General features: G+C 39.0%; 1 protein-coding gene across 1 annotated transcript in view; it reads right to left on the bottom strand.

Annotated features, from left to right (window-relative positions):
• Nucleotides 1-14,392, bottom strand: part of DNAJC13 (DnaJ heat shock protein family (Hsp40) member C13) — a 138,227-nt gene extending 123,835 nt beyond the window's left edge. Inside the window, exon 1 of the mRNA XM_030330402.1 lies at nt 14,054-14,392. The gene's annotated coding sequence lies outside the window, so the exon portion shown is untranslated. The remainder of the gene's footprint in view (nt 1-14,053) is intronic.
• Between the last annotated feature and the right edge of the window lie 12,789 nt (nt 14,393-27,181).

The raw sequence follows: 27,181 nt of genomic DNA, 5'->3' as shown, positions 1-27,181 counted from the left end.
AAACTAGTCAAATTCTTAGACACAACCAGGAAATGGAGTGTGGGAGAAATGGGGAGGTGCTGATCAATGGGTATAAAGTTTCAGTTATGCGAGATGATTAAATTCTAGAGATCTGCTGTACAGCATGGTGCCTACAGTTAACATGTACCATACACTTACAAATCTGTTATGAGGACAGATCTCATGTTAAGTGTTCTTACCACGATAAAATTTAAGAAAATTTTAAACTACTGATCACCTGACCTGACAGAAGAAATACTGATGTAGATAACTATGCTGACAGAAAAATACAATGTAAGATTTTAAAAGTACTCATCTCTCTGGACGTCAGAAGTTCCTATGGCCAAAATCAGCACACCTGACCATTATCTCTAATATTTTAGGAAGCAATAAGTGATAACTGCTTTAATCCTGAGTAACAACCACCAAAAAAGGCTAGTAAAATGAAGTGCCCTTTATAAAAGATAATTACTCTTTCTCTCTAAAAAGCTTGCTTTAGCCATGTTAAATATATATAGGCAGAGGTATATCTGAGAGGTAAGAGAGGGAGGAGACACTCACCTAAGTAGCCAAGTCAACCCCAGAAATAATGGAATAATTCAATGCTATTTATTACTAGTGTCTGCATAGCCTCATAATGGAAATCAGGATAATGCTTTTCTGAGCCCTCAGTAAAGATTATACTGAAATTGGGGAGGCATGGTGACCCTAATAAAAAGATTTAGGGGGCGCCTGGGTGGCGCAGTCGGTTAAGCGTCCGACTTCAGCCAGGTCACGATCTCGCGGTCCGTGAGTTCGAGCCCCGCATCAGGCTCTGGGCTGATGGCTCGGAGCCTGGAGCCTGTTTCCGATTCTGTGTCTCCCTCTCTCTCTGCCCCTCCCCCGTTCATGCTCTGTCTCTCTCTGTCCCAAAAATAAATAAAAAACGTTGAAAAAAAAATTAAAAAAAAAAAAAAAAAGATTTAGAACACGTCCTGAAATTATGCAAAACCTGGGTTTACTGTGTATTCCTTATGCTTTAGTGAGCCAGGCCCTATGCATTTATCTACCTCATTTTGTCCTCTACCATGGTACAGGTAGGATGATCCCCATTTTATTGACAAGAAAACTGAGTTAGAGAATTTATATCACTTCCCCAAGGTCACACAGCTGGTAAATAAGTAGTTAGGCCAGACTTTGGACTCAATCTGCTTAACTCTACACTCCATGTATTTAACCTCAATAATAATACCTTCCCTCAAGTTTAGGAAATCAAAATAAATTCATTCTGACCATGTAATTACAGATTTATCATTTGACAGCACATTCCAGGATTAACTTAGAACGAGTTCCAATTATTATCTTCACACAATTTCAAACAATAAAGCAAATTACCATACTCAACACAGGACAAAATAAACAAAAGAAAAAGGAAGGCTCCAAGGCTGAAATACTCTACCATCTAAAAATAAACTTTCAAAAATTTCTGCCTATAGATAAGCTTTAAAAACACTTTTTTAACAAAGGGTTCAAGACGAACATAAGATGACAGAAATCTGCTACCAATATATGATTCCACAATAGTCGTTAAGGAGCTCAAAAATATTCTTTAACACTGAACTTTTAAAATAGCCAGATTAGGGGCACCTGGGTGGCTCAGCCGGTTGGGCGTCTGACTTCAGCTCAGGTCATATTCTCATGGTTCTTGGTTTGAGCCCCGTGTTGGGCTCTGTGCTGACAGCTCAGAGTCTGGAGCCTGCTTCGGATTCTGTGTCTCCCTCTCTCTGGCCCTCCCCCACTCACGCTCTCTCTCTCTCTCTCTCTAAAATAAATAAACATTAAAAAAAACATAGCCAGATTAATGAGATCTGAGGCTAGGACCTACTTTCCAACAGCATAATATTAATCTCCAAATTTTCAAGTCAATCTATTTTATATTCTCCATAAAGCCTCAATCACTTTGTGACACAGTCATTTCATCTAATGAAGGCAACTGGTCTGGAAACAGCACTCTTTCAGACCATGAGGATACTTCTAGACACACAGATAACTCATTAGTAGACAATGGCAATACACAAATATCAGGAAAATGCAGAAGAAACAGGATAAGAAATTCTGTATTATGTATCATTCAAAGTGAGACTTGGAACACCTTCAAGAGAACCACTAGAAAATGAGTGAGTGCAAGTCTTGGGGTCTTCCGAGTACAGTGTTCAAGTGATGATTTAATCTGGTAACACAAACTTCAAATACTTCCCTGTAGCACAGATACCAGACCACAATCAACATAACTAATGGCTAGCACAAGAAGCTACATTAATATACACACTAGTTTTCTTTTTTAATGTTTTTTAATATTTATTTTTGAGAGAGATAGAGTGTGCACTGTGCACGCATGAGCAGGGGTGGGGCAGAAAGAAAGGGAGACACAGAATCAGAAGCAGGCTCCAGGCTCTGAGCTGCCAGCACAGAGCCTGAGAGGGGACTCGAGTCGACGAACTGCAAGATCATGACCTGAGCCAAAAAGCTGAAGGTTTAACAGACTGAGCCACCCAGGCACCCCTGTATACACACTAGTTTTAATACTTAATCTATCACCAAGGTAAGTAAGGGTGGTGAATTTTTAAAATACTACTTATAGCTAAAGACATATTAGTAGTAACTGCCATTTACAGGCTGCATAACTTTGAAAAAAGCTTCCTAACTTCTGGGAATCAAGGTTCATCTATGAAAGGGAGAGAAAAGCATCGTTAATGAAGAGCTTTGGTGCAGACTAAATTAGATAACTCAAATAAAGGGGAGAATGTGATGGTTGGCTCAGAATAAGCACTCAAAAATATTAACTGCAATCATAATAGTTATTACTGCACTTTAAATAATAGTACTGTACTGTACTAGATATGAAATATTTATCTTTCTAGAATTCTCTTTCAGGCTTCCAGGGTCCTGTATCTCTTAAGGTGTTATTAAATTACTTGATCCTAAGTCTTTTCTCTATTAATTTCAATCCTTGTACTATTTAATGTATATTACCAACAAATATCAGTTGGAATTGTTATTTTCAAAAGTACAGTGTTTTACTGTCTTAATCAATTAGTATTCACCCGCCCATTCAAAATTAACTACAGCAACAGGGACACCTGGGTGGCTCAGTCAGTTGAGCATCTGACTCTTGACTTTGGCTCAAGTCATGATCCCAGGGAGATGGGATGGAGCCCTTTGTGGGCCTCAGCACTGAGCCTGGAGCCTGCATAAGATTCTCTCTCTTCTTCTGTCCCTCCTCCATTTGCACATGTGCACACATGCTCTCGTTCGCAAATTTAAAAAAAAAATTGTTTTTTAAGGAATATATATTTCTTAATCTGGATGGAGTATGAGGGTGTCATTTTATTATCCATTGTTATTTTACTCTTCCAATTTATCTTACCTAAAAGGGTTTTTAAAAAAGAAAAAAATATATGACAGGTCCAGATAATCATGATAGATGAATTTTTTTTTTAACTTTTTTTAAAAATTTATTTTTGAGAGACAGGGTATGAGCAGGGGAGGGGCAGAGAGAGAGGGAGACACAGATGGGGGGTGGATGGGCTCGAACCCACCAACCAAAAGATCATGACATGAGCTGAAGTCAACACTTAAGTGAGACATGCACCCCACAATAGATGAAATTTTTAAAAATTACTAAGTCATCTATAACGTAACATTTAGCTTTTCTTTATTGCAACTTTAGTCCTATAAAATACTACCATTTTGCAAGTCAATGATACTTATTACATTATAAATACCCCCTCCTACTTAGGTATTTGGAATTTCACTGGTTAGAAATTTTAGATGAAACCAACATAATATTTTTATTTTTAAACTATTTTTTAAATATTTATTTTTAGAGAGAGAGAGAGAAAGAGAGAGCGCACACGCGTAGGGGAAGGGCAGAGAGGGAGACAAGAGGATCCAAAGCAGGCTCTACACTGACAGCAGAGAGCCTAATGCGAGGCTCGAACTCACAAACCACGAAATCGTGACCCAAGCCAAAGTCCGACATTTAACCAACTCTTGATTTCAGCTCAGGTCATGATCTCATGGGTTCATGGGTTCGAGTCCCACATCAGATTCCCTACAGAGCCTGTTTGGGATTCTCTGTCCCTCTCTCCTCTACCCCTCCCCTTCCCTCCCCCCACCATCACTCAAAATGAATAAAAACTTAAAAAAAAATAAATTTATGTTTGATACTTACAAGTTAACTATGATTTAAGAAACTTTTGGAAAAAAGAACTTCACTCCCTAAAAATAATTTATGCTGCATTTAATATTTACATATTTCTCCATTAATATTTACAGATTCTTTAATAAGCTCTAAAAGTGGTTCTAAAATTATTGCTCACAGGCAAAAACTCATAAGCAACCATAATTCCCATTAATAGTCATGAAAATCTGCAACAATTTTTGTTTATTTACTTTTGAGAGACAGAGCGTGCATGGGAGGGACAGAGAGAGGGCGACACAAGATCAGAAGTGGACTCTGTGCTGAGAAGAGAGCCAGATGCAGGCTCAAACTCACAAAGGTGAGATCATGACCTGAGCCAAAGCCAGATGCTTAACTGACTGAATCACCCAAGCCCCCCATAATCTGCAACATTTCTAATATCAAGTCCCTCAAGCATCAACCAGGTAATAGCAGTAACAGTCACTTATAAGCACATTCTCTAAATAGCATTGAGGTATCCAACTAAGAACATGTAAAAAATTGTTAGATGAGATCTTGGTAGCAGCTGCATCATCAGCACTTGCTACCCTGCCAGTTGCTGAGATGCTACTCAAGTTAGCAATAATATATTGTTCAAACTAATTATTGCTTAAATTTCATCTCCTTCATTCCTGCAATAGCGTCCCTCTTCAAATTCTTAAAGACCTACCCTTTTTTTGATGAGAAAACACAAGCTTCCATTTCCTTTGTAACTTAATCACATTGGAAGCGTCTCCAATGTTTGCAAGTTGGCTTCACCTGTTTTCATTCCAAATCTTAATATTACACCACCAACAGAGCTTTTTTGCAACTTTGCATTTTGTTATTTTGAAAGAAGTGTTCTTCCAGGGGTTAAAAAGTCAAATTCAGGACAACACAGGCATTTTGGCTAGATTCACCCTATTCATGAGTTCCCTTGCTTCATGCTTTCCAACAACATTTAATGTTCTTAACATTCTCTAATTTATTACTGGCAGCAAAAACTGGCAATCCATTTAAGATCATTTATGAATAAAATAAGATCATTCAGAAGATACAATTGTGACACAAAACCACAGGATCTGAGAGTCTACACTGAGCAGGAGCTTACATCAAATTGATACTAAGAACAAAGAGCAGGTTAAACCGCCTGGATACCACAGCACCCAAGCAGACAGATTACAGCCAAGCTAGAAGCAAAAGAATTTGCACACATAGCAAAATTAAACGTTTATGTGCAAGTCTTAAGTAAAAACAGAGCCTTCACTTAGCCAGACATGTATGAGTATAGTCAGAAAAATAGTTGTGCCTTGACTTCATATGGAGTTACATCCTGATAAGCCCATAATCTGCTGAAAATGCATTTAATACAGCTAACTTACCGAACATCATAGCTTAGCCTAGCCTACCTTACATGTACTCAGAACACTTGTATTAGCCTACAGTTGGGCAAAATCATCTAATACAAAACCTATTTTATATTAAGTGTTGAATATCTCAATGTAATTTATTGAATACCATACTGAAAATGAAGAACAGAATGGTTGTAAGCGTATCAGTTGTTCACCCAGTGACTGTGTGGCTGACTGGGAGCTGTGGCTCACTGCCACTGCCCAGCATCATGAGACTATGCTACCACATAGTGCTAGCCTGAAGAAAGTACCAAAATTCAAAGTATGATTTCAACTGAAGGTATACCACTTTCACGCCATCATAAAGTTGAAAAATTTTAGGTCAAACTATTGTTAAGTTGGGGATTCTTATTGATACACTAGTGAATAAATTAAGGAAATGGCTTTAATAAAGGCTATCTGCCTTTAAAGCACACATTTTGCATGACCAACAGAGTAATTTTTACGCAATTACAACTTGGGAGAGAGCTGGTAAGATACTAATTTTTCCACTTCGAGTGTGTAAAATGAAGAATTAACTCTGCTTTCAAGTAATGAATTAAAAACACGAGTTTGTTTGAAATGCATTAAAAAATAAGATGGATAGAAATATGATAAAGTACAGTAATGTTAATGTGAAAATCTTGGGAGACAAGTATATGAATACGTAATGTAAAGTTCTTTCAACTTGGCTATAGATGAAAAATTTATTTGGGGGGGGAACTGCATTTACCTTTATTTTCTGACCAAATTCTCCTATAAGAGAAATATTTTTCTGCTACATTGTAACACTACACCAGAAAATATGGTATATAGTCACATGATAGGAACTAATTTATCAACTTAATATTTCCTCATACAGCTATATCCTATTAAAAATGCAGGGGGAAGGAGAACCACTGCTAAGGCAAAAGCTAATAATCTTGAGTAATAACCAAAAAGAGAACCCCTTAATACTAGCTTCTTAAAGGCCTAGTTTTATTTGTAACTGAATTCAAAATATGAGTGGCTAGTTCAGTTTCAAAAAAAGGTAAAAATGTTTAACATTCCAATTTTAGTAGATGTGCTGCCAAAGCAAACACAAAATATAGTTAACAGAACATTAATTTTTACCCAGATTAAAAAGCTACAACTAGATTGTCTTAGAATGTTCTGTGTATGGGGGAAAACAGATATGAACTTGAATCTTTAATTTTCAGCTTCATGTTTTAATACAGAACACAAGTATAAGTAAAAGCATTTCCTTGTAAATAAACAACAAAGCAGTAAATGTAACTTATATAATACCTACTGTATAGGGATCTTTATTAAACAGATCACAAAATAAGGTTTGAATACATCCTACCTCAGCTTTCTAAACTTGAAGAACCCACTAACTCCAGAGATAAATGTGGTTAGCAAAGAAAGCCAGTGGTATTATCAAATTTCAGCTGACCAACAGATCTCCAAATAATTGCCCCAAAGTTACAATACTGAAACCTTTGCACTGATGTATCAAAACGAGCTTTTAAATACTTCCAAAATAATCTAAGATCCACCTACCCATTTTTAAAAAAACCCATTCCTTTCCAATTAGAAATCAGACATATACTCATGAAATAAAAGGGCAAGGGAAACTCAAAAGCAAACACTAAATCTAAAAGAACACTTTTAATATTATCTTAATCAGGGGAAGGGCAAGCATAAATATTACAGCAGTTAATTTTGTTGGCCTTTCCTATTCAATATAAATCAAACATTGAAAAAAATTGCTGTCTATATTTTAATCACATGTATGCTGATTTCATCTGAGCGAATAATTCTTACTTTTCACAAAACAGACCTCTATCTGTTGTAACAAAAAAAGTTTTTTTCCAAGAAAGACACATGATTATGACTCTCCTTTCCAAAACTTAAAAATGCCCTGAATATTCACCTAAAAACTGCAAACATGTCCACTTAAGCAAATACTGTGAAATCAATGTCACTGATCATTTACAGATTTTTAGTTTGTACACATTCTTGAAAATTTTTAGACATAATTTCTATCTTTGAAGCTAACCTGGCTTTTGCAAGAACAAAACATACTAGTTCAATAAGCTCTTCTTCAGCTCACAAACAGGTACTTAATAGTCTTGCTGTTACACTAAGTAGACCCTAATGGGTAAAAGAGACTTTCAATTGCCATGTTTAACTTGTTGCTGTTTTTTCTATCACTACAGTAAATGCATAATAGGGGTTTAATTACCTAAGCATATTACAAATACATCTTAGAGAAAGTTTAATAGTAAGCATCCTAATATGCAAATACACTATTAAAAGACAAGGAGTTGGGGCACCTGGGTGGCTCAGGTCATGATCTCTTGGTTGGTGAAATTGAGCCTTGCATTGGGCTCTGCACTGACAGTGCAGAGCCTGCTTGGGATTCCCTCTGCCCCATTCCTGCTTGTGCTCTCCCTCTCTCACAAAATAAATATACAAACTTAAAAAAAAAAAAAGACACATTTAGGCTGCTGTAATTTCCCTTTCACCCAACACAAAATAGCAACAACATTTAGGTCTTTTTTTTAGCTCTTTCTGAAATTTCCCTATTATTCCTAACTCTCCCATAGTTCTACACATTTTACAGAACACTCCCAAATCTATCAGTGAACTAAAAAAAAAGAAAAAAAAAAAAAGGAAAATTCCACTTTTAAAATTAAACCCAGCAGATCTAACGCTGGGGGCGAGGGAATGGCTTTAACTACTCTCAGATTTGATAAACATCCAAAATACATTCTGCATCTCAAGTAGAAGTTTGAGGGAAAGAAAAACCTAGCACTAGATGACTAAGGAATACATGTCTGAAAAACATGTAAAAAAATGTAAATATTATAACATAGGAGGGAATCTAATGGGGGAATCTCCTATATTCATAACCTTATCAATCCTTCCATTGTGTTCTGGCAACTTTCTTGACAAAATCAAAACATATAAGTAATTATTTTAGATTGCTTTGGGATTTTATTTTTGATCTGTTCATCAAAATATCAAATTTTGGGGTACATGGGTGGCTCAGTTCTTTAGGTAGTCGACTCTGGATTTCAGCTCAGGTCATGATCTCACGGTCTATGATTGTGAGCTCCACATCAGGCTCCGTGCTAACAGTGCAAAGCCTGCTTAGGATTCTCTCCTTCTCTCTCTATCCCCTCCCCTGCTGGTGCCTATACGTACTCATGCTCGCTCTCTCAAAATAAATTTAAAAAATATGTATCACATTTTTACTCATCAACTGCACAGAGGTATTACCAACGACCATGTGCTAAATATGTGAACACTGCTTAGGCAGTGTGGTCACTTCTAAGGGCAACTTATAATGCTTCAACTATAAAATCCCAATGAATTAACTTTGTTGTTTTAGAGATCACTCTTCTTTATAAGCAGTTCATAAAAGTACAAGTAAAACTCAAATATGCAGGCTGTTGAATAAAGTTAGGAGCATGTGAAAAGAGCTACTAGCAAATTATGTTTATCTTTATTGATAAACATCTTAGTGAACCATACTTAACTGTACTTTGCAAATGTAACTGTGTCTAAGTTAGCAAAGATGATCACAACCATGCTCGCTTAAGTTACTTACTACAAAAATATCCCTAAGTCACTGACTCTCAAAGGAGTATCCACAATTAGGAATCATTCCATACTGCAAGAGATGTTACTGATTGGCATGTGCTGAGCATGTGAAAACTGCTGAAGCAGAAAAATGTATTGAAAACTACTGGCTACAATTTTACAGTAATGGTTGGGGCAGGATGCTGCCCCATGAGACACTATGATTAGAAACACTACAGTAGTCCCCCTGCCCCTTACCCATAGGAAATGTGTTCCAAGACCCCTAGTAGATGCCTGAAACTACATAGTATCCAATCCTATATAGACTATGTCTTTATACATATTTACCTATAATAAAGTTTAATTTAGAAGTTAGGCACAGTAACAGATTAACAACAATAACTAATAATAAGACAGAACAATTATAACAACATGCTGCAATAAGTTATGGGACTATGGTCCCTCAAAATATCTTACTGTACTGTCAGCCTCCTCCTGATTTGAGATAAAATACCTATGTGATGAGATTACATGAGGGGAATGACACAGGCACTGTAACACAGCATTAGCTATTACTGACCTTCTGACATCAGGAGGATCATCTGATTCTGGACTGCTATTGACCTTGTGTAATTCAAACTGTGAAAAGTGAATAAAGGGGGATGGGGGAACTACGGTACTATGATTCAGTGAATGGAGCTAGATACCCCTCAATGTATAAGACAGTCCTATGGGTTGAAGAACTACCCTTAGTTGACTTTCAAATATCCAAGTGGGCATTCACATCCATAAAAACCTACTTATAACTAATGCCAATTTTAATTCTGTATTAAATATAAATCACAAAGTACATTTTGCAGAGTTTAATATGAGTATAATTTTCTAGGAATGCAACTATCATGTAAATGGAAAGATTATACTTTGAGTCCTCTTGGCTTTTGTTTCAGAATGTCTGTATTTTGTCTTCATTGTTGAAAAATATTTTTGCTTTTTTTCTTCCAGTAAAGTTGTCACTCAATTGTCTTTTTGATTGCATCATGGTCTCTCTATTTTAACTCTTTGTTTCTCTGTACAGGTCTCTCTTGGGCTACCTTCAAGATTTTCTTTCTCCTTTGTTTACATCAATTTAAATATGATGTCAAGGAGTATTTTAAGTTTTTGGGGGGCATGGGTATTTTTCTTGGTGTTCTCTAAGATTCCGGATCTGTGGTTTGATGTCTGACATTAATTTTGGAAAATTTTCTATTATTTCCTCAAACATTTCAGTATTTCTTCTGCTCTGTTCTCTCTTCTTCTGTGATTTCAGTCATTATACATTAAAATGTTCGATACTATCCCCAAGCTCTTGGGTGGTTGTTTTTTTTTAACTTCATGTTTCAGTTGGGTAATTTCTTCTATCATCTGTAAGTTTACAGACTCCTTCCTTGGCTATGTCAATTCTGATAAGCCCCAAAGCATTCTTCATTTCTTTACTGTGTATTAATGCTTCTAGTATTTCTTTTGATTCTTTCTTATAGTTTCTATCAGGTGAAACCACCCATCCCATCTCATCTTGCACACTGTCCACTTTTCTGTTCAACATTTAACATTATAGTCATTTTACACTGCCTATCAGATAATAGCATCTATGTTAATCTAAGTGTACTTCTGATAATTGCTTTCTCTTGAGAAAAAAATTTGTCCATTTAGCATGCCTCATAATTTCTGGTTGGAAGCTGAACATGTATAGAACAAGAGAGACTGAGGCAAATAAATTTGGTAACTGAAAATGGGCTTGTCTTTGCTAGGTCTTTAGTGCAGTGTTTGTGACCTGTTTAGAAGTTAGGCTGGGTTTGATGTGCTGTTGCTGTGGTTATTCTCAGTGTTCGACAGGCTTCAAATGTGCAGAATAGCTGGTGCCCATGGTGAGGACAGTTTACTAAAGCAATGTCTATTTGATCCTTTGTGCTGTACTCTTTGCATAATCTAGTTCCTCACCTAATAATACTCTGCATTTACTTGTTACTCAAAACTTCTTATGATGGTAGGGGGTTGGAGATAGTCTTTGTGGTTCAATTAAGGTTCAGTCTTAGGCATACACTAGATCTCTGGATCTCAGGGGTATGATCTTATTCATGCTGGCAGCAATTTTAAGCTCAGTACCCCTCCCTGAGAAGATTCTTTCCCCTTTTCTGGTCTTCCCCCAGCTCAATGAATGCTCACCAACAAGATATCTCACCAGCAGAGATATCCTTCCCTCCACAGATTAAGGTTTTTGCTCCATAAAAGAAGCAAAGAGAAAGAATCAGAGCTTTGTGCCCCTCCTGAAAACTGCTATTTTCCTCCTCTAAGTCAGCACCAACAACAGACATTCCCCAAGGTTCTTTCCAATCTTTTCTAGGAATGCCCAGTGAGTTTGTGGAGAAAAAGCGTGGAAAAAGGTATACTCAGCTTTCATCAATTTGTCAGCTCTTCTAGCTCAACGCTTCTTGCCAATACCCAGCAGTGTCCAATGAAGATCTACTCTGTCTCCTTAAATTCTGGGCTAGTAGTCTGCTCTGTGACCTCAGTTTTTTAACAGATTTCCAAAAAAAAAAAAAAAAAAGTCATGAATTTAAAGTTAGTCCCATTCTTTTCTGGTGCAACAGTGAGAGCAAAGCTTCTTTTTATCCCAGGACCAAAACCAGAGGTGGCTGTATTATTTAAAAACTATCTTGGGACAATAAAGCAGGTGTTAAAAATTATTTGGAATAAAAAGGGAGTCTTTATTAGGTTTAATGAAATTGAGAAACACTATCTTAAAGGATTTCTTTCAAAACACCTCCCCTTTAACCCCTGCTAGACATTACAGTCAACATTTAGGCCTAAAACTATTAGCAACCAAATTTTTGTTACAGTTTATCTGCACAGTCTTGCATCTAATTTACTCATTTTAAGTACCTCAATCAGAGAAGCAGGGGAAAAGTGCAATGGAAATCTCAAAAAAACCTGTGTAAACAGAACTGGTTAAGGAACTGAGCCAAATTAAGTTAAAACAGGTCCTTTTCTTTTCAACTGTAATTTAGTATCTATTGAGAACCAGATTCAACTATCAACCTTTCTACAAATTTAATAAAGCCAGCATTGTTACATCCAACTTAGCAACCAGCTTCAATTTATTTGTGGGTAAAGTTAAATTCTTACAAATAACTCCTGCTTTCCATCATTCCATAACTTTTGCACTGAAAGTGCTCATATATTTTATAGACTATTTACTACTGCCACTTTAGAAAAAGAGGAATATCCATTGCCTCCCAGTGGAATAGAAATGCTGGTATTTTCCATGAACCGGACTATAAGTTTAAGGTTCTTGACATTCCTATCTCTTAATAACCCTCTGACTCCTCTTTTCCTCCCTTAATATGTTCTATTTCCTGTTTTCAAGCTAGAAATACAGTGTAACATTTTCTAAACAGGACTTATGTCCCATTGTAATATTAATAGCAAAAGCCAAGTTTGAGATACAGCTGTTTAAATACTGTTTCATATTACATTTAAAATGTTAACAAGGTTTTAGGTTATATACTACATTCAGTTTAAACACTAAAGCACTTTCCAGAAACCAAAGAAACACGAATCAAGTCGTTTTCAGATACGGAGTTTCTGACAAGCAGTTTTCTAAATACATAAATAAATAAATAAATTTTTTTAGGGCAAGTCCTATTTCATATCCCTATAGACTCAGAGTACTGATAATATACTACAAAACCTAACCACTGTAATTTCCTCAAACTCTGCAGACAGTATTTTCAAACCTAGAAATCCATCAGCCCTATAAAGTAAAAAAAAAAAAAAAAAAATACAGTGAGACAATCACTAGGGTAGATCCTGAAGAAATATTCTGAATTTTTTCCCCCGAAGACATTACACTCCAAGAGGCTCAAAATAACCCTATATAGTGTAAAGTCCTTAATAGAGAACGTAAAAACATCAGGCAGAGAGACCCTCCTTTTTTAGGGGAATCACGGCAGGGTAAAAGGGAAAGCAGAGAAGGGAAATTATCACTTTGGGAAACCATGGCCACATTAGGGGGAGATTTTTTTACTGTCCCCCCGCCCCAACAACTGATAAAGGATACAATCTCAAGACATCAACTGATAAAACAATCTCAACACAAGAGTGGTTAACTGAACACCCTACAACAACGCAGTTTAAGGGAAGACACTCTTCAGGGTAGTCAAATTTGCGTTCAACTGCTAGTTCACTGAGCGTTTCAGTCCTACTTCACCTAATCCAAAGGCCACATTCAAAGGCAAAAACCACGGCAGTGAAGGAAAAGACCACTGAAAATAAGCTTCCCTGCAGGAAAAGGAAAAACCTTAGAGGATAAACTTGATTTTGGAAAAAGGAGAGACTGGAGAAAAAAAAAACAAAACGCGGGTGCTCCCCATCTCCTAACAAAACGAAACAAAGCTAAGCAAAGAAAGTCCAAAAGTCTATACCGGACGTGGGGGGAAAAGGGGGTCGCTGACCCCAGGAAACGAGAGTTGCCGGCATCCAGCAGAAAGTGTGTTCAGACTAGAGGGCTGGAAGGGAATCCCGAGGGCGGAGTCCAGAGGGGAGTCAGGGGTGTGTGGGGGTAAGGCTGTAAAGAGCGGATCTGGGGGGCCACGGTGGGTAGAAAACGAAAAAACAAGCCAAAAAAGAGGGGTGGGGTTGAACAAGGCAGCACCCTGGGAGACTGTCACTTAGACACCGGGGATCCGACGGGAGGAACCCGACCAGCAGCCTTGGGGGAGGGTAATCTGCTTTCCTTAACAGCTGAAGGCCAAGACACCACCCCTCTTTTTCCTGTCCTCGGCCCCTCAAGTATCCGTGGCGTGAGAAGGGGGTAAGAAAGAGCCCCCAGAGGCCGGTGCCCAGAGCGGTTTACCTTCGCGGAAGGCTGGAGAGGCTCCAGCCCTAGCTCCTCCCGCCGCCGGCTCCGCGTTCGGAGTGAGATGAGGTGCACCCCAGCCTCCTCCGCCTCACCACTTCCCCTTTCCCCGGTCGGGGCCCTGTAGCTCCGCTGCCGCGGGTTCCTGGTGCCGCGGCGGCGCGGCCTCCCCGCCCCCTCCGCCTCCTCCCTCTGCCTCTCAGAGGCTCACTCTGGAGGCCGCCATCTTCACTCAGGCTTTCAGCGACCGTGCTCCAATACGCCTGCGTCGCCACCGCCCAGGCTGTCACGAGACCCGGTCAGCTGATTTCAACTCTTCCGCCTTCTGTCCCGCCCTCCCGCAGGCATTTCTCGGCTCTCCCCATCCCATTCGCCCCCTTTTCCCAGAAATTCCGCGTTCTACGACCCGCCCGCCCCCCAAAAGTTACACATGCGCAAAGTGACGAGGCCAGCTGTAGGAGCCGGAGTCCACGCAGCGCGTGAGGGGGATCCGCCCCTTGGTGCGTGCCGAGAAGCACCCACCCCGGAGCGCGCGCGCCCTCGCGGGCAGAGCCACGCCCCTCCGGCGTGTTCTCCTAAGGTCACGCCCTTCGGCGTGTGGTTCTGAGTCCTGCCGGGTGTTGTGCGGTCCGGATATTTACGCTGTTAAGTCCCAGATGTCCTGTTTTAAATCCTTTCCGCAGCTTCGCGCTGGACTTCAAGTGCGGTGAAATATCCACGAGGCAATCCGAAGGGTCAGCCTACTACGCGGTTTGGCTGGATAGCGAGTCAGCAGGTTCACCACTATTAAAACTTCCAGAACGACAGTTTGAGGGCTTAAAGTTTTGCTGGTCTGGGGGGGTCGCCAAGACTAAAACTTAGGTGTTGCCTCCGGCTTTCCGTCGTAAGGCCGAGAAGATAATACTGATAGCTCCACTTATTGTCGGCTGATCACGTGTCAAGGGTTTTATTTGCGTTAGTTAATCCTCAACTCTGAAGTAGGAATTGTCCTTGTTTTGCAGAGAAATTAAGGCCCCTTCCCACAGTAACGGACTTGGTATTTGAGCCCTAGCAGTCTGACTCCATGGTCAGTGCCCTCAATAGCCTCTCCCCTGAGCATACAAGGGAGCTGGAGGCGGGGCGTCAAGTTAGAGGAAAGAAGGGATATTATGTGTTCACCTGTGAGCAAAAGTTAAAGGAACTTCAGTCTCCCCTCCCAGACCTGAACCCTAAAGACCGCAGTTCAAAAACAAACTATGCTGCTGCAAACTTCAAAAGATGAATGGGGGTGACTTGCATGGATACATTATTTCATGTGGGTTAAAGGTGTGTGATGAAGGGTTTAATATTCTGCAGAGCAATGCTGAAATTGATTTATCAGAGTCTTTTTCAGCGGTTGACTTGTTTTTAGAGATGGTGATTGCAGGATGAAAAATGTAGACAGTGACTTTTACAGGTTTTGCTTCTTGACTCTGTTGACCCTTTGCCCTACCTTGGGGCAGAAAAGACTGCATTTAAGCTCAGAGTAGTCTTTCCTGTACTGCAGCAGTAAGATAAGGTGCATCTAAGGGGTGGGGTCAGGAATAGCTGGGTGTGGACAGCACCCTAAACAGAGTAGAAGGGTAGAAGAAAAAAGAAACTTGAGGGCTTAGTTAAGGAGCCTTCTTGTCTTATCCCATGGAAACAGAAACGGGTTTATGTGGCATTTTATAGGTTGCAAGACCTGCCAATAATTACAGAAGTCAGTATGGAGTGTATTATTTTCATTTTTTAGAGGAAGCAAAGAGAGTCCAAGTGACTTGCCCAAGGTGACCTAACTCCTAAAGGTTAAGCAGAGATATAGTCACAGAACTTGTAACATCAAAGCCAGTGACGTAGTAAACCTCCACACAGACTCTCTGTTCAATATTTGGGACAAATATCGGTTCTCAGAGTTGGGAGAAGACAGGCATACTGCAATGCCCCCATCCCCAATAGTGGAAAATCTCCTGCCTTCCAAGATATTTTTCTTAATGTTTAGAAACTATCTTATTTGTATTCAGCCAACTTGACCTCTCTTTCATGAGCATTTTGGTTTTTTGTTTTGCCTGTGTGTGGCATTCCTTTAAGTATTTGCCTATACAGCTAATCACCTATGTCACTCTCTCTCTTCTGTTTATCACTGACTACCCCAGCCACAGCTTCCCATCTTCAGAAACCGTATTCCTCATGGTTTCCGCTACTGCTTACAGGATGTGGTTTCAAGCCTTTTCACAATCGCCTTGGTTGCTCTTAATTTGATTTGTACAAGTTTGTCAGTGTCCTTCTTAAAACACTAGAGCTAAACACAAGAGTCAGGAAGGACAGGAGGACTTGTCCCTTATTTCCCTTTTCTTCTGTTAAATCCGTACCCCCCCCCCACACACACACACTCTTTTTAAAAAGGGCAACAAATACAAGTCAGGCCTCTCAGACTTCTCTTTCTGGATTTGTCTTTTTACTCAAAATTTAAATTTGCATTAGCTTTCCTAACACGTTCATAGTGTACACAAATCAGATTTAGTTAGGAAAGGGGAACACAGAAGATGCCATTCTAAACTGTGTGGTATATATACTGACAATATTTCACAGCTGTTTACTTTCATCAGTGGTGTATGTTAGTTTACAAAGCAGGAGAGGTTTTAGATTTTATGGAACCCACAAGATGGTCAAACACCTGATTAAACTCCCTGTTGCAGCTAAATTGTCCTTCCTGGGGCGCCTGGGTGGCTCATTGAACTCACAGTTTGTGAGTTCAAGCCCCAGGTCAGGCTCTGCCCTATCAGTGTAGAGACTGCCTGGGACTCTCTCTTTCTCTCTCTCTCTCTCTTAAAATAATAAACTTTAAAAAATTTTTAAAAATAAATAAATTGTCCTTCCTAGTTGTATCAATGTCCAGATCCAAAATAAATCCCTAGGAACTCTGTGTAATTCAGCAAGGTTTGACCTGTTTTCTGTACAGTAGCCACTAACCCCATGTACCTCCTGAATACTTGAAATAAAGCTAAAATACCAGATTTAATAGTAAAATATTGCATTAATAATTTTTATGTTGATTACATGTTGAAAGAATATTTTGGATCTATATTTGGTTAAATAAAATACATTATTTAATTTTACTTGTTTTCTTTTTTTTCAAATGTAGCTACTAGAAAATGTAAAATTTTATAGGTGGCTCCTATTATCTTTTCCTCTGACACTGCTGGCTTAGAAAGTCTTGTACAGACATACAGTCAGAAAATACTTTCCAGTTAACAAGCTTGAAGCTCCCACAGAATCACCTTCCACTGGACTTCATTTTAATTTTCTATGTGGTTGTTTTTTGTTTGTTTTTCTTAAGGTTTATCTTGCCACATATAGCTTGTTATGTTCCTCTATGATACTCAAATAATTGTATAGACTTGAAAATATTACCAACATGTGACAAATGGTGATAGCACATGGATTCCTTGATGTATGTGCATATGCATGTACACATAAATAGTATTCACAATTAAAAAATAAATAAATAAATCATAGGGGTGCCTGAATGGCTCAGTTGGTTAATCATTTGACTCTTGATTTCCGCTTAGAGGTCTTGACCTCAGGCATGAATTCTAGCCCCGAGTTGGGCTCTGAGCTGGGCATGGAGCATACTTGAAACCAGCCAACCAATCAATCAATCAATTCAACCAATCAATCATAGCCTGGCTTCACCTGTTCAATTAATCCTATCCCAGGAACTCTTATTCATATGAATGAAAATGTATTTTTAAAAAGTATAATTATGTTCACATAGGAAGGATTTTGAACTTCTATTACCCAAAACATGCTTTCATTTAATTACAGAAAATTATTGAGTTCTGACCTTATTTTCAGGGTTGGATCAAGAGGGAAAATGAAATACCTGGTGTGTGGTTTAACAATTTGAAACCATTATTGAAATACTATTTTATTAAGGAAAAGGCCTTCTGTGTTCTTTTATTAAACTTAACCCCAACTGCTTGTTTTTTTCCTTTTCTTTTTCTTTTTTTTGCAGTCTATGCATTGCTGAGGATTTTCCAGTTCAAACGTTCCTACTAGTTAATGCAAACACTTTCAGTATTACCAGCTTTGAGGAAAAATCAAGAGGCTTATGTATGCTTTTCCATAAAGGATTTTGCAGTAAAGATTTCCAATCTGCTATGAAATTATTACAGACATTTTTACTCATCAGCCCTTCAAGGAAATATAAGGTGGTAAAACATCACAAGCAAGTCTCTGATCCTCTTTGAGCTTCAGTTCCCTCATCTGTAAACTAGGGATATTGATAACTTGAGAGACAGTAGTGAGAATTAAAATAACTTATGTGGATGGAGCACCTGCCTACTAAGCACTCGATACCTGCTAATTTCCTCACTATAGTTAATCTCAGGGTCTCCAACTGGTTTATATATAATCCTTGTGCTTGAGTTCCCTCTGTCTGGCCAAGACAAGATAAACAGACATTTAAACTATTAATTCACAAAACAGGGAAGTTCAAGTGTTCATTCTTGACAACTGTAACTGAGTACTCTTATCATGAAAAATCATAAAATAGTTCATGCCAAAAAGGTGTCATTATTTTTTTATTTCTTGCAAGAGAACACAGTCGACTTGCTAAAGTCATACATGAATGTTAACGATGTGTAAAGACCTAGATGCGTGCGGTGTTCATCTGTACAATATTTGAGTAATGAGCCAAAATTTGATCATGAAGTTATTAGAATGCCAATGGCCCATTCACTAGGAATCAAGGTGAGAAAACATCCTCTAAAATTAGGTGCACAGAAGCTTCTACTTCCCATTGATTTCATCAAAATTCACCACAACTATGAGGAAAAGATGTCGATTTGTTGATATTGGATAATGACTTGTTCATATTATGTTCATCTAAGAACATAACATTTAATTACACAATTAAATTCTTGCTGACTTTGTACGTATAAAGATATGACTGCCATTTCTGTATAAAACTTAATTTTGCCAAAAAAAAACCATGACTATCTTTTTTTTTTCCTTCTGAGCAACAGTAATCAGGTGGCAGCCACTTAGCATAAAGCAAAATAAAACTAATATATAGGAAGTAGTATTTCAAGCTCAGCTACTGGTTCTCAAATCTATACTGTGGATATTTTGCAAAAAATAAATAGTAAATGAATGTAAAGCAAAATAAAAGGTACCTATTAATCAATGCAATTTCAAAAAAATCTTACTAATATGAAAGTCACACAGTCATTGCAGCCACGCAATTTCAAAAACTGGTACAGTTACAGTGGGTCTATTACACTTCTGCCTATCAAACAAACCTTTGACAGTGGAAAGCAGTGTACTCTACTCAAAAGAAACAATGGTTTAATTACAGCAAGTAGGGTCCCCTTTTTTTCCCATTTGTGATTATCTTCTGACAAATGTATTCACTTACTTGGGGAGATATGTATGTACGTATGTTTTTCTTACCTTTCCTTTATCTTGTAAATGTTCAAATCCCAGTTCTACCAGTTATTAGCTACTTAACCTTTGGACCTCAATTTCCTTATCAAAGAAAGGAAGGTAATATACATATCAACTACAGTTGTTTTGAGGATTAAGAGTCAAGACACACTATCTGATAATGATGGACCAATATTATTTAATATTATAAATGTACATAATAGAAGAATAAAAATCATAAACTTAAAAATGGGATAAGGGAGAGGGAGATAGTCTAAATGTGCCAAGTCCTTATCTTTCATAATAGGGAATAAATTAATACTGTCTAAATGTTAAAAACCAAGAAGGAAGGGCAAAAGAAGACTTTTATGGAGCATTTAGTAAGCACCACTCATGTTTCCTAAGTGTTAACTTCCTCTTTTCCTTATATACCTTTTGTTCTCTTTCTCTGTAATTCTAGAAGAAAATAATGCAATATTTGGGGCAGTGCTGGATTACACAGTAGGCAGTTTAAGCAAGTGCTTAGGGTACCAGCAAAGCAAAGACCCCAAAGATGAAAGAAACCTAAAAAGGATTTGCTATTTAATGTTTTATTAAAAGCATCAAAATAATAATCATGAGAAAAATCAGAATTTTGTTGAGTTCCCTTCACTTATTTCATGGGTGTAGAATTGAGGACCTCTAATGACCTAAATCCCGTTCTGAGTTGGGGAGATTTGTTTTTTAATCTGTGAATACATATTCATGGAATAGGAGACTTTATATTACTATGTTGAAAATGGAAGTTGAAAAAAAGAGGTTAAAGTGGGAGAGAGCCAAAGCATAAGAGACTCTTAAAAACTGAGAACTGAGGGTTGATGGGGGGTGGGAGGGAGGGGAGGGTGGGTGATGGGTATTGAGGAGGGCACCTTTTGGGATGAGCACTGGGTGTTGTATGGAAACCAATTTGACAATAAATTTCATATATTGAAAAAAAAAATGGAAGTTGAAGACAGGCATGACAGAGCAAAGAAGAGTTGTAAGGGAGGGGTATTACTGTGCACTAAAAGTTTACCCTACACCCTAACATGTTGTTACCTGTTTTGTATAGATGAGAAAGTCTCCAAGGTTCAGAGGGCTTATGGGACCTGCCCAAAGTCCCCCAGTTAAGTAAGTGCCAGAGTTAGAATTTAAATCCACATCCACCAAGGGTACCTGGGTGGCTCAGTCAGTTAAGCATCAGACTTCCAGCTCAGGTCTTGATCTCACAGCTGGTGAGTTCAAGGCCCATATCCAGCTGTGAACTGACAGTTTGGGGCCTGCTTTAGATTCTGTGTCTCCTCTTTCTGCCCCTCCCCTGCTTTCTCTCTCTCTCTCTCTCTGTCTCTCTCTCTCAAAAATAAACATTAATTTTTTTTTTTTAAATATCCACATCCACCTGGTTCCAAAGCCTAGGATTTTCCAAGAGTAATTTGATGACTGTTTTTAATTACAGGCGAAATGATACAGTTTGAACAGTTAGAATAGACAACTTAGATCTTCTTCTAGTCCTTCCTCTGTACTCTCTAGAAACTTAAAGATTTTCTGCTATGACCAGAACACAAATTCTGTGGTGATTATTATTACCATCAGTAGGTAGAGGAAAAGATGCCTAAGGGAGTCCCAGATGGTTTTAGGAGAATTACCAAATAATAAACACTGAGAATTTCCACCAGAGAGAAAATGTATGCAGTAATAGCTAGTTAGAAGTTCAGGGGTTAAATTTTTCATGAGGGTCATTAATATTCTAAACTAAGGAATTTCCAACATATAGTCTTATATATAGGCTGAGTTTATCATTTATGGTCTGATAACAGAATCTTTCGAAAATCATATGGATAGCTTAGACTAAGGAACACTTTAAAAGTTCACCAAATCGGGATGCCTGGGTGGCGCAGTTGGTTGAGTGGCTCAGGTCATGATCTCAGTTTGTGAGTTTGAGCCCCATGTCAGGCTCTGTGCTGACAGCTAAATAATGTCAGCATTATTTATGTCGGGGAGGTGCTAAATAATGATTTACCACATTTTGCTTGTTTCAGACCTAAAGCACCATGGGGCCACCATCTATTTAAATATCTCACTGTATTATTCATTGGGGACATTTTTGCAAAACTCGGACTTATTCATGTTTTAGAACTAATTTGGTTGTTGACAGAAATTTAAATTGAGAAATAAAAACTATTTTGTTTTAATATTTGCAAACAATCTTAAATTATTTAACATATATAGAGACATCTTATGGCAAACATAGTTTTCTAATAGTTACATAGTTTTTCAAGTAATCCATATTTACACACAGACACATAGGTTAATGAAATCCACATTAGAGAAAATATGTCTTCTAACATTATATAGAAAAACAGAATAATTAAACTTGGTGATCTGGTGAACTTATAAAAAATTTTTTTTAATGTTTATAATTTTTGAGAGAGAGAGCAAGCAGGGGAGGGGCAGAGTGAGAGAGGGAGACACAGAATCCAAAGCAGGCTCCAGGCTCTGAGCTGTCAGTACAGAGCCTGACACAGGGCTTGAACCCACAGACCGTGAGATCATGACCTGAGCTGCAGTTGGCCCCTTAACCGACTGAGCCACCCAGGTGCCCCAGTGATTTGGTGAGCTTTTTTTTTTTTAATTTTTTTATTTTTTCAATGTTTATTTTTGAGAGAGATTGAGACAGAGTGTGAGCAGGGGAGGGGCAGAGAGAGAGGGAGACACAGAATCTGAAGCAGGCTCCAGGCTCCCAGCTGTCAGGACAGAGCCTGATGTGGGGCTCCAATCCATGGGCCATGAGATCATGACCTGAGCTGAAGTTGGATGCTTAACTAACTGAGCCACCCGGGTGCCTCTATGCTATGAGCTTTAATACATCATCTGATTTAATTTTCATTGCAATCCTGCAATGAAAGGAAAATGCTATTATTATCCCCGTTTACTAGGTGAGGAACCCAAGACTTTAGAGAAGGTATTTAGCATTCCCAATGTCTTATCACTAAAAGTTACAGAGCCTTTCCAACCAGGTCCCTTGTATTTCAAAATCCATGCTCTAAACCGATTACTTTCATTTAAGACATTAGCTCTAATAGCCATGATTTCCTCTTTCCTTGATCATTACCAAGTCACTTCTTTTTGTAATTCCACTAAAAATTTATGTTGGAGGTTTGTAAATAAAGGAAAACTCTTCCACACTTTTTTTATGGTGTGTTTTCTCAAAATAACATGGCAGAACTACATTTGTACCTTATTCTTATCAACATCATTCATAATACTGTGTTATCTTGTATTAAAATTTGACCTATGGGTAAATGAACTCCCCAAAAATATTGTCTGTAATTTTAAATAACAGAAAATAGAACTTACTCTCATCTGCAGTCTTCCTCATTTCCAACCCATTGATAGCCTAAATTAGGAGTAACAAATAGAAAGTAAATAGTCCGTTTCTAGTGAAATCAAATAAATGACAAGGGGGAAGTGAAACTGAAAAATAATCAAAAACCAACTGAAATTAAACTGCATAGGATCAAAGCTGGTGGATTAAAGGGGATATTTTCATACTTTTTTAAAAAAAAGTAAAATGACTGTACATTAGCATTTTAGTTGTTTTATTACATTATCTGTTGCCTTGCACCCAAAGTCCACATCTATGTGGCATCAGGTGTATTAAGAAATTAGGTCCTGGGGGCGCCTGGGTGGCGCAGTCGGTTAAGCGTCCGACTTCAGCCAGGTCACGATCTCGCGGTCCGTGAGTTCGAGCCCCGCGTCGGGCTCTGGGCTGATGATGGCTCAGAGCCTGGAGCCTGTTTCTGATTCTGTGTCTCCCTCTCTCTCTGCCCCTCCCCCGTTCATGCTCTGTCTCTCTCTGTCCCAAAAATAAATAAACGTTGAAAAAAAAAAAAAAAAAAGAAATTAGGTCCTGGAAGCTGTTGGTTATTTTCTTTGTTTCCCTTAGTGGTACTCCTTAACTCATTCACCTGTTCTTCCATTTGGCAAAAGGTGTCTTGGGAAAAGGAGGACTATTTCAACACTGGGAACACTCTCCCAATATTTTAAGAAGTGAGCAGATGAATATATTACCACAGCCCTTAATGGTGGTAACAACCCACAAAGGATGAGCAAGGAAACCTGGTTTTATCTTCAAACATACATAGTTGACCTTTCTATTTTTCTCTCTCCACCTGCATTTTTTTTGTCTTCACTTTTTTTTTTTTTTTTTGAGGTAAAGAGTTGGCGGGGGGCACAGAGGGAGCCTGAGAGAGAGAATCTTAAGCAGGCTCCATGCCCCACTCAGAGCCTGACTGGCGGGGGGGGGGGGGGGGGGGGGGTGGGGGGCTTGATTCCACAACCCTGAGACCATGACCTGAGCTGAAATCAAGAGTTGGATGCTTAAGTGACTGAACCACCCGGGAACTCCTTTACTTCACTTTTTAATCACTCCCCCCAACTTCACTCAAGGGGACTTTTACATAAAAAATGACCAAAAGGTCTTCAACCATCAACAGAGTTGAAGAGTCCTCCTACATCGTCCATTTACTCAGGCAACAATTGATTACAAAAACACCCTGATTAACATTGTAAGAATCTGCTCTGACTTAGGTGGCATTTGATTACACAGTTGCAGATTATTAAGAGTGTTTTCAGTTGAAAAAGGCAACTAATCATTCCTTGCTGCTGCTGTCCCTTTGTGACTGTGGTATTGAATCTCTCTTCCACTGCAGGAGTCCTGGGTGATGGCAAATCCAGTGCCACAAACTGGACAGTAGGGAGTGGTGGCTCGAGTGTCTGAAAAGAAAGCCTGACTTCCTCTGGCTCAGAATGCCATAAACATTACTACATGTCACCACTGTGAACTCATAGCCCTGGGGGCTCACTCAAGCCTCTAACAATTTGGACTGTGAGAGATGATCTCCCGTTCTGCCAGGGGTAGGGCCGGAGTGAACCGTGTAGCACCCCCAGACCCTAACAAGCCTCTGGATTGGAGGTTGCTTATCTCGTTTTGCATTAACCTTTGATTCTGTCTGTCAGATAGTGTTAACACAGTTTTAGCAACGGATAATAAAAAAAAATCAATATATGAAAATTCTCAGAGAAGTCATGAAGATCACAACAGGATTTGTTGAAAATAGTTAAATGTGCTCAGTTGAATGAGGATAGAGATTTTATAAAACATTAATTTTTACCATGGCACACAAAATAACTACAAAACATATGTAGTAGGAAGCTAATAAATAATTCCAGTTCTGCCTCTCTGAGGAACTGTTTTGAGATCAGTCTAAATAGCCTTCAAAGCATGAATTTGGTCTCTGTCCCATTCTGCTTTCTGTTATCCCTCTTTCCTCTTTGTGACCCAGTACATGACAAGAACAGAAACCGTCTAGGATCATTAAAGCAAGCTGTTGCAGAAGCAGGGATGTTGATTCAGCATTTGGCTAAAGAATAGAAGGGCTGTTCAGTGAAAGCCTTGATTTCATTTTTGTTAGGCCAGCAAACAATAGCAGCACACTGGCTTTGCTGATAAAAAGAACAAAGAAAACAAACCAATACCTTTTGCTGACATTTCTCTTTCTAATGCAAAGAAGGGAGGTGTTTTCTCCCTTTTCCACCCTTTTCTGGCATCCAGAAGTCTACAGGAGCCAGACCGAGACTATGGTCCATTCTCTGATATTAAAGGCTCAAAAACAAAATCCATAAATATAAATAAATAAAATCAATGGTTGTTTTTCTCCCAGCTCTTCACTTCTGACCCTGTTCTGCTCTACTCTCTTCTCTTCCCACGGTGTTCCACGTTGTTATCTGCTGAACACAATTCTTTTTATAAGTGAGACTAGTTAGAGAGGAAAGATGTTTACTGCTTTGTAAACTTCCTGCTGCCACAAGCAGCATCCTGGCTTATAGTTCTGAGCTGGCGTTGCTGAGAAAAGGCCTTCCACGATCGAGTCAGGATGCCCTGTCAATATGTTTGGCTAAAGTGTTAATGCTGTGTATTTCACAAGCACAGGTTTCTATAGGGGAAGGAGTTTAAATCCAATGACAAAGGACAGAAGTCTCCGTCTGCTTTTGTATTAACTCGAATAAAACCTCCGATACCCGGGGCAAGGGGTTTGTTCTAGAGAATAAAGAGGTTGTCAAATTGCTGTCTTTGGGTAAAATGTTTTGATACTCTCTCATAAGATGCACAGTGTCAGCACTAGCATATATTATAATTTTCAGAATTATGCCAGTTCTGAGCCAGCTCTGTCCTTACTAGAAGTAGAAGGCTACGAAACAATTTGGCTTGAATAGGTTTTTTTTTCTTACTGCTTGCCGTTAGGAGCTATCATGGTTTTCCTTCGCCATCTCCTGTTTCTTCAGTTGCTCCGTATTGTCTGTTGTCCCCAGTGCCCTCGCCTGGGGATTTTTGCTGCAATTTCCCCTCACTAGGAAGTTTTCTTAGACTTGTTTAAAAGGAGCACTAGCTTTCCTAAAATACATTAGATACAAAGAAGAAAGGGGCTTTTCTGGTAGAAATTACTAGCTAGGTAAATGGTGATATTACCTGTATTGAGATTATAAAAACCTTGTCTACCTTAAGTATTTTAGAATTAATAGAATGTTTGTCATTTTTCTTCAACTTTTTTTTTTTTTAATTTATTTTTGGGACAGAGAGAGACAGAGCATGAACGGGGGAGGGGCAGAGAGAGAGGGAGACACAGAATCGGAAACAGGCTCCAGGCTCTGAGCCATCAGCCCAGAGCCCGACGCGGGGCTCGAACTCACGGAGCGCGAGATCGTGACCTGGCTGAAGTCGGACGCTTAACCGACTGCGCCACCCAGGCGCCCCTTTGTCATTTTTCTTACGCATGTTAAGACATTTCACATATGTTCATCTCTCAGTATTCACTAAAGTTGTCTGAGGTAGGGTGGGGCAGGCATTTCAAGTACTGTGTTCAGAGTGACCCAGGAATTCATTCTGGCAGCGGTCTGCTGAAATCAGAGATCTTTGATGATAAAAATGTTACTGGAAGGGCACCTGGGTGGCTCAGTCAGTTAAGTGTCCGACTTTGGCTCAGGTCATGATCTCATGGTTCGTGAGTTCAAGTCCTGTGTCGGGCTCTGTGCTGACAGCTCAGAGCCTGGAGCCTGCTTCAGATTCTGTGTCTCCCTCTCTCTGCCCCTCCCCTGCTCATGCTCTTTCTGTGTCTCTCAAAAATAAACGTTAAAAAAAATTTTTTTTTAATGTTACTGGCTGTCCCTCCTCTTTGATCAATGAAGAACACGGTCACAGTCCACACTTCACTTTTGAGAGGGAGTTAGACAAGTTACCTAGTCTCTCTGCCTCGGTTTCCTCATTTAAAAAAAAATTTTTTTTTAATGTTTATTCATTTTTGAGAGACAGAGCTCAAGCAGGGGTGGGGCAGAGAGAGAGGCAGACACAGAATCCAAAGTAGGCTCCAGGCTCTGAGCTGTGAGCACGGAGCCCGATGTGGGGCTTGAACTGAAGAGCCATGAGATCATTAACTGAGCCTAAGACAGAAACCTAACCGACTGAGCCACCCAGGTGCCTCTCCTTATCTTAAAATGAATAAAAAGAACACATATTTCACAGAGTTATAGTGAAGGTCCGTACATATGTGCACTATGTATAGTGCGCAAAAAGTGCCTGGAAAGTGCCGGGAACAGAGCAAGAGCACAGTAAATACTGCTCTA

Source organism: Lynx canadensis, chromosome C2 (genome assembly GCF_007474595.2).
Source record: "Lynx canadensis isolate LIC74 chromosome C2, mLynCan4.pri.v2, whole genome shotgun sequence".
NCBI classification, from domain to species: domain Eukaryota; kingdom Metazoa; phylum Chordata; class Mammalia; order Carnivora; family Felidae; genus Lynx; species Lynx canadensis.
The sequence above is the reverse complement of the archived record's forward strand: the minus strand, read 5'-3'. Positions and strand labels throughout refer to the sequence as shown.